The sequence below is a fragment of the Pinus tabuliformis genome, chromosome 1_2 (genome assembly GCF_031772625.1).
Source record: "Pinus tabuliformis cultivar Carrire ecotype Pingquan chromosome 1_2, CPIR1, whole genome shotgun sequence".
NCBI lineage: Eukaryota > Viridiplantae > Streptophyta > Pinopsida > Pinales > Pinaceae > Pinus > Pinus tabuliformis.
The window spans coordinates 523961327-523970712 of record NC_142298.1 but is presented as its reverse complement, the minus strand read 5'-3'; positions in this window follow the sequence as shown (position 1 = coordinate 523970712).

Here is a 9386-nt window from a genome sequence, read left to right as displayed (position 1 = left end):
CGACTTGTATACAGTGAACCTGCGTGTCTATGCAGCTTGGCCAATGGTGAACCTGTGTATACCTCTCTTCATTTTGTTAAGTCTGATCTGTAACTTTGAGATATTAACATGCTATATTGTGATCTGTCATCTAAGAGAGTTGCCATCAAGGGCAACACCTGTGTCATAATGCCAACAATCTCCCCCTTTGGACTTGATGGCAACAACCACACCAAGTCACTCTCCCCATTTGACATCAAGGGCAGAGGGTCATTCTCCCCCTAAGTGCATGCTTATTTCTCTAATATGTTGAAGTGTGCTGATTGAGCTCCCATGATTGAGTCCATGCTCCCCCTGAGCATAAGCACGGTCTGCAAAAAGGTGTTCTAAAAGAAGAACATGACTCTATACATGCATCACAAATGACCTTCCTATCACCAATGACTCATACATACATCCATCTCCCAACCAATTGGGGATGTACCCAATTTGACTCATTCACCCAACCAAGTGGGGATATATCAATTTTTTTATACATGTCAAAAATAAGAAACATTACATCATCCATCCCATGCATAGTGGGGTTACAAATTAGGTCTTTTTCATGACCGTTACATTAAAAGATATACATGACATATATAACAGAGACCAAATATTTTAAACAAGACCATGATAGTCATCAAAAACTATCATCAACAACATTTGTCAAACAACATCCAGACCAAAAACCATGTTCTCCCCTTGAACCTGTTCCACTTGAAACAAAATCTGCACCGAGATCTTCTAAGATAATGCCAACAATGTATTATTAGAAGCATATTCTCCCCCTGAACCTGTGTCAAATGTTCACTATCAGATCTGATCATTTCATATATTAGAAGAGTTATCAAGGCATCATCTTCAATCAAATATATATTAGGTTATCAACAACTTATGGGAGCCAACATATTTTCACATGTCATCAATAGACTGTAACCATCACCAAGCCGAGCAGATGATTCACTGAACCATATCAGACCCCTTTTTTTTATTTTGGCCCACATCTTTTCCTTAAACTAACATATATGCGACTGTACCCACAGAAAACACCGTATATACGTGACTACGCTTCATGAAACTCGCATATAACCACCTTTCTATGAAGAAAAGAGGATTTAACAGCAGGATGATGCAACAACTACTCCGAGCTTTTGTGTGAGATATTCAAATGTCTCTCTGGGCAGTGGTTTAGTGAAAATATCAGCAACCTGTTCTTTGGAGGGAACATATTCCAATTTGACCTTTTGTTCAAGCACTTGTTCATGTAGAAAATGATATTTGATGGGTATGTGCTTAGTCTTGGAGTGCATGACTGGATTCTTTGAAATATTGACGGCACTTGTATTATCACATAGAATGGAGATGGGTGGAGTACATGTGATTTGAATGTCTTGCAAGGTTTGCATCATCCAATGTAGTTGTGTGCAACAAGGTGCAGCAACCACGTATTCTGCTTCAGCTATAGATAATGCAATTGAACTTTATTTCTTGCTGAACGAAGACACTAACCTGGAACCCATATAGAATTCACCACCACTAGTACTTTTCCTGTCATCAACACTTCCTACTCAATATGCATCTATATATGCATGAAGTGTAAGATCTGTATCTCTAGGATACCATAAGCCAAAGTTATGCGTTCCTTGAAGATATTTGAAAATTCTTTTGACTGCCTAAAGATGTGATTCCTTTGGATTTGCTTGGAATCTTCCAACTATTCCCACTACATGCACGATGTTCGGTCGGATACGTGTTAGATAAAGTAGACTGCCAATCATGGATCTGTAAGTTGGTTGATGTACCACTGTTGATTCATCATTGGAGCTAAGACTACATCCTGTTACCATTAGAGTACATGCTGGTTTAGAATCTTCAATGCTGTACTTTTTCAGGATCTGTTTGAGATATTTGGTTTGTGAGAGAAAAATACCATCTTTATTTTGCTGCACTTGTAGACCAAGAAAGTAGGTAAGCTCACCAAGAAAAGACATTTCAAATTCTTGCTGCATTACTGAAGTAAAATTCAGACTCATGGATTCTTCATTGCTACCAAAAATGATATCATCAACATACAAAACAATTATTATCAATGACCCCTTTGAAAAACCTTGTTGATGGAGATATTTGTCAAGATGATAATACCATGCCCTTGGAGCCTGTTTTAGACCATAGAGAGCTTTTCGGAGTTTGCATACAAGTTTTCCATCATTTCCAAGAATGAATCCTTCTGGTTGTTCAATATAGACTTCTTCTTCTAAGTCTCCATTAAGAAAGGCAGATTTTACATCCATTTCGTATACTTTGAATTTCTGAAAACTAGAAAGAGAAAAAAACATTCTGATGGCTTCAAGTCTAGCAATAGGTGCAAAAGTTTCTTCAAAATCTATACCTTCTTGTTGAGCATATCCTTTACAAACAAGTCTGGCCTTGTTTCTAATAACTTCTCCATTTTCGTCCAACTTGTTTTTGAATTTCCATTTTGTTCCTATGATATTCTTATCATGAGGTCTAGGAACTAATTCCCAAGTATTATTCTTTTCACTTTGCTCAAGTTCTTCATTCATGGCCTTGACCCAACATTCATCTTTGCATGCTTCATTTACATTTTGAGGTTTAGTGGATGATAGTAATGCTAGATAGCTTGAAGCTTCAGCAATGGTTCTTCTCGTCTACACACCTGCTCCTTTCTCTCCTAAAATTTGATTTTCTGGATGATTTTTCTGAACATACTTGGACGAACTTTTTTCTTCTATCGTGATCTCTTCTTTTGGTGCTTCATTGGTTTCTTCTTTAGAATCAGTGTGATTTGATCGGGGAAAATGATCCTCATCTTCTTCATAATCTTTGGTTTTTATCTGTTTTGTATTTTTGCATGATTCATCAACCACAACATCAATACTTTCAATAATTTTCCCAAGTCTTTTATTGTAACATTTATATCCTTTTCTTTGGGAAGAGTACCTAAGTAGAATATCTTCATCTGCTCTGGGTTCAAACTTACCAAGTTTTTCATCAGTCCTTTTCATGTAACATTTTCTCCAAAAGCTTTGAAGTATTTTACAGTAGGAGTCTTACCATACCAAAGTTCATGAGGAGTTTGAGTGTTGTTTACCTGAAAATTTGCTTGGTTGAGAATAGTGATGGCGGCGAAAGAAGCTTCACCCCAGAAGGTTGCAGGTGTTCCAGATTCATCTAGCATAACACGAGCCATTTGTTGAATAGTTCTATTCATCCTTTCTACCACTCCATTTTGTTGAGGAGTCCTTGCAGTGGAGAACTTCCTTTTTATTCCATGTTGTTCACAAAAGTCAAAGAATTCATCTGAGGTAAATTCCCCTCCTCGATCAGATCTCAGGCATTTGATTTTGCGATCTGATTCATTTTCAACCAAAGCTTTGAAGGCTTTGAACTTTTCAAATGCATCATCTTTATGCTTTAGAAGACCTATCCAACACATTCTGGAAAAATCATCAATGAACAATATAAAGTATTCTTCTCCACGAGGTGACTTTTTCCTTGATGGACCACATAAATCAGTATGAAAAAGTTCAAGAGGCTTACTACCTGACCCTTCCTTTTCGATGAATTGAGATCTGGTTTGCTTACCGAATTGACATGATTTGCATATAGTATTTTCAGGAATGTTGATATTTGGAAGATCACAAACAGCCTGAAATCTGCATGCTTTTCTTATTTGAGAAAAGCTTAGATGTCCCAACCTTCTGTGCCACAGCCAGTTTTCATCATTTTTGCTTAGATAGCACTGTTGTTGTCCTCCCTTGAGTATGTATAGGTTGTTTGGAGTTCTTGTCCCTTTAATTACATTTTCTCCTATATCAAGCTCACGAACAACACATCCATTTGATCGAAACACTACTTCATTTCCTTGATCACACATTTGACCCACACTCAACAGATTATGCTTTAAGCCATCAACATACATAACATTCTCAGCTTTCACCTTTTCTTTCAAGAAAACAGAGCCTTTAGCTTTTATGACAACAAGAGTGTCATTTCCAAATGAGACACTCTTTTCCTTTTCTAAGGCATTATATGAGTGTAGCTTTTTTCTGTCACCTATCATGTGTTTTGAGCATCCACTGTCGATGTGTCATTGGTTTTCTTGTCCTTCTGCATACAAGGATATACCACATCTTTCTGTTTGTGGTTCTTTCTTTCTCCATATTTTGGGATTTAATGGAGTTTGCTCTTTTTGAGCTATTTGCCGAAAATTACTCTGGCATTCAACTTATTCATTGCCAAAGTTGTTACCGACTGAGCATTATATTTCATTTTCAAGAAGAGAAAATTTATTATACGAACTTTTCTTGATCGTTGTCACATTCCTTTGATTTCGTGTTTCTCTAGTCATGATAGTTTTGTAAGCAACACATTGAGAAGCTTTGTGTCCAAAATTATGACATGAGAGACATTGACCATTAAAGAAGTTCTTGCGATTATCAAATCTACTGACCTGTTGATTGTAGTTAAAGTTCCTCCTACCAACCTGTTGATTGATATTCTTTGGATAAAATTGAGTACGATTTACCTGAGGTTGATTGTGGCTTCTGTTCATCCTTGAAGTAAATTGAACCTGATTCACCTCGTGATATTCTTTATGCCTTTATTGATGATTGTCGAACTATTCACTGCTCTTTGCTGCATCACAATAGCTTTTAGTGGAGGTTGACGACTTCTGTGATTAAGATGTTTCTTCAGTATATCCAAGACCTATCTTTATTAGAGGAGAGCGCTGCACTTTGATAATTTCATTTAAGGTTTTTGATCCTTTAGCAAATCTAAGATTGAGAGCTTTTGTTTTCTCAAGATCCTTTCTTAGACCCACAATTTCAAATTCTAGATTTTCATTGTGTTTTTCTCTTTCAGCAAGTTGGTATGTCAACGTATCTATAATCATATTCTTTTCTTCTAAACAGATTTTGAGTTTAGAGATTTCTTCATAAAGATCATCTTCATCTAAAGCATCCAAAAAATCATCATCTTCATAATCCATCAGAAGTCTATAGTCATTACTATTTTCATCTTCATCACTATTAGATAAACCATCGCTATCTTCATGAGTATAGTAGCTCTTTTTACTTACACTTTGTTTTCTATTCCATTTTGCAGTTTCCTTCCCTTTATCATATTTATCTTTATGAGGACATTTGGCAACATAATGACCAACTCTACCACATGCAAAACATTTGAAAGGTAGTTTCCCTTTGAATCTACCAGAACCCCATTGAAGATTCTTGACAAAGTTCGCTTCCTCTTCTTCTTCTAAAATATGTCCTAATTCATTGAGTTCTTCTTTTCCTTTTGCTGAAGCTTTAAATGCAACTTCTCTCATATCTGAAGGACCTCATTTTCTTATCTCAAACGCAATTAAGATTCCATGAAGCTGTGTCATAGTAATAGTTTGTAGATCCTACTTTTCTTCTATGGAAAAAACTTTTGATTCAAATTTAGCAAATAAGGATCTTAAAACTTTTTCAACTAAGGTAACTTCCTTTATCTATTCACCGAGATTCTTCATGCAATTAACAATCTCATCCATACGTAAGAAGTAACTAGCTACACTTTCATCATTGTGCATCTTGAGAGTTTCATATTGAATTCTAAGAGTTTGTAGTTTAGCACGTTTAACCTAAGAGTCTCCTTCATAGCTTAGAACGATTTTGTCCCATATTTATTTGGCTGATTTGAACTGCATAACCTTGAAAAACTCTGATTGTGACAAACTTCCCAATAATGTATTGACAGCCTTGGCATTGGTTTCATATTGCTTTTTACCTGCTACATCTGTAGGAATTGCTGATGGAAATGTATATCCTCCTTCCACGATTTCCCAGACATCTGTTCCAAGAGATTGAAGATAGGTTGTGGTTCTTACCTTCCAATAAACAAAGTTGCTCCCATCAAAGATTGGCGGTCTGATGGATCCCCCACTTTCTTGATTACTCATGATGATGGATCTTCCTTCAAGCGATCAAGCTTCTTCTGAAGGACCTGCTCTAATACCAATTGTTGGAAATAATACTGAGAGGGGGGGTGAATCAGTATTATCAAACTAATAATTTTTCATTTCCATAATCAGATTCATATATGCTACTTTAGTTAAGGGAACTCGCATGTACACGCAACTGCGTTTAGAGCAACTAGCGTATATCCAGTAAACTTATGAATCAGTTAATTCATCATATATTGATCCTTAATCAGTGCATCAGAAACATATATAAACAGTAACCAGGTGCAGTAAAAAACAGAATAGATCATCACACATAAAACACACGAACACCAAGATATAAAGTGGAAACCTAATGTGGGTGAAAACCACCTGCTGCAATCGTCTTTGTCTTCTTTTAATAATAAGAGAATTATGTTTACAATTTTTGTACTGGTGCAGGCTTACCAGTACGTAGGCTTCTACCTGTAGAATGCTACAACCTTCTATCATTCTCCAGCTTCTACTGGAAGGGATCTACAACCCCCTAGCTCTTGTACTAGCTGATATGTTTACTAGTTCATAGGTTTCGACCTACAGAAGGCGACAACCTTCTCTTTTCTTCCAAGGACCACGTTTCATAAATGTTCAGACTGGATCTGTCAACAACATTATTCAATCATCTGCAACTACCAATCTCCTTTTGAGCCAACCATAACCGAAACAATCAATCACTCCATCAATCTGATCATTCTGAATGCTGTCACCAGAATAGAGTAACCAGAACCCAAGCGAGAACCCAGAACACTGGAAAAACAAACAACAACAACTAAAACATATATTATAAGGTATACGCTACTTTCTTGTGTCGAGCCTGCGTGTATACGTGCTTTCCTCAAAGCCAACCAGTGTATACATCTGCAAATATTAATTCATAATTCTGCAGCTATACTAGACTTCAGTTATACCTAGATCATATCATTTATAGAATAATATATCCATCAGTATTTAGATCTAGAATATTCATGAGAAAAAGCACATAATGATAGTTCACTTTACGCCTTAAGATCCCGATCCATCATTAGATCTTATCCTCCATCAACTGCTAAGGTTCCTCCTTGGTTCAGATCCAACAATGCATCATAACTCAATAACCTACATGCTAGATCTTACTCTTCATTAGATATTCAATACTTGAGTACATTGGCCTAATGATCTTCTCCTTCTTTTATAGTTTTAGGCCTTTCTCAATACCATGGTCCAAAACCACTTAGAACCAATACCTTGGATCAAATACCTAGGGTCAATACGTCAGACTTGATACCTTAGACCAATACCATGGATCAAAATACCATTGACCAAATGCTTCAGACCAAAAACTTAGTTTTCCAAGGTATACACGCTTTTCCTTTTGTGAAAGTGCGTGTGTACATATACGCAACTTGTATACAGTAAACCCGCATGTATGCATAGCTTGGCCAATGGTGAATCTGTGTATACCTCTCTTAATTTTGTGAAGTCTGATCTGTAACTCTGAGCTGTTAACCTGTTGTATTGTGATTTTTCATCTGAGAGAGTTGCCATCAAGGACAACACCTATGTCATAATGCCAACAATTTATTATTCCCTTGGGTTTTTAATATCAATCGTGGACAGCCATTTCCAATGATAGCCAACCAAGGTCAACCATGGTCAAATGTCGCATTGCGGCAAAGATTGTCTCAATATGAAAATCAACAATGGTCAACCATGGTCTAATGTCACATTATGACAAAGATTGTCTCAATATGAAAATCAATCAGGGTCAAGCATGGTCCAACATGGCATTGTGACAAGGATTGTCTCCATATGGAAATCAATCATGGTCAACCATGTTTATTTATGGTTTATAATATTTATCTTAGGGTTTATATACCTCAAGTTTATTATTCCCCTGGGTTCATATTATCAATCCCTTGGGTTTACTAATTTAAGGATTCATATTCCTAAGTTTTAATATTATTCTTTAAGGTTGGGTTTTTAGTATCAATCCCTAGGTTTTATTATACCCTTGGGTTTATAATATTCCCTTGGGTTTATAATATCTTGGGATTTTGGAATTTCTCGCTTGAGTTTATTTATCAATCCCTTGGATTTATAATCTAAGGGTTCACATTTTTTAATATAATTCATAGTGTTTATAATATAAGTATTGGCTTTAAAACATTGGTATAAATATTCGATATTAATTTATTATTATTACTTAATATTGAAATTAAGTTTAATTAACAATAAAAGTAAATATAATTAATCAATATTAATCATAGTAATAATGAAAAATTAGTGATAATAAAAATAAATTTAAAATGATTATAAAAATACTTCTTGTTGTTTAAGTAGCATATATTTATTATTACATTAGATTTTATTAACTAGCATTTGCACCAAATGTTGCAAAGGAAACGCCGTAAGGCATAAATTGAGGAGCAATGGCAACATAGGAATAGGAAAATCTAAATAAAATGCAGAAATGTGCATAAATTGAGGAGCAATAGTGACATAGGAATATGCAAATCTAAATAAGATGCAGAAATGTGCATAAATTGAAGAGCAATGGCGACATAGGGATAGGCAAATCTAAAAAAGATGCAGAAATGTAACAATCAACATCTGGGGACATTTGTCCCCACGTCGCACCTCCTTTAATAAAAGCTCTGTCACGATGGTGCACATGCAAGCCTATACAACTTGTACCAAATTTTAGTTCAGGATTGCGTTGACAACAAAGAGCCACCTAGAAAAATTCTTTGTTTCTGTTTGAGTTAAAACTGTTTTCATGGCGTACACCCAGTTTGGATACCAGCTGTCTAGGAGAGCACGTTTCATTGTATTTTCCTTCATTTCCGGTATAACCAGAATCACCACTGGAATTCACATGGAAAAACAATTCAGTCTCTATGAACGCCATTAAATGCAATACACATATTAGATATAGGTGTAGAGTCTCTATCATCTCATGTTGGCAGAAGCAGTAAAAATGATTTCAATTATTGAGAAGTAAATCAGTCATCTAATCCAATCTAGCACAAAATTAACACTCATGGCATCCATCAACATCATGGATTGGTTAAATTTGCAGGTATGGATCCTCCCATATTTTGCTATTTCATGATAGGAAAATATCTCTTAATAACCAAAATATTGAAAACTCATACATAACTGTGTGAGAATGGCTATAATAATCTCTTGTATATAGTAACTAGGCCCTCCTTATTCAGGAGGACCTAGTTCCCCGTTAATGTACCATTTCTTTATCTTGTGTCATCATGGCAAAGTTGTACCCTAACTAACAACCTCAGCTGCCCCGCAGCTTCCACCCAATAAAGAGTTGGCATTTAGCCCCTAGACTCCATGTTAATTTCTCTGGCAATTTTACTCAGAT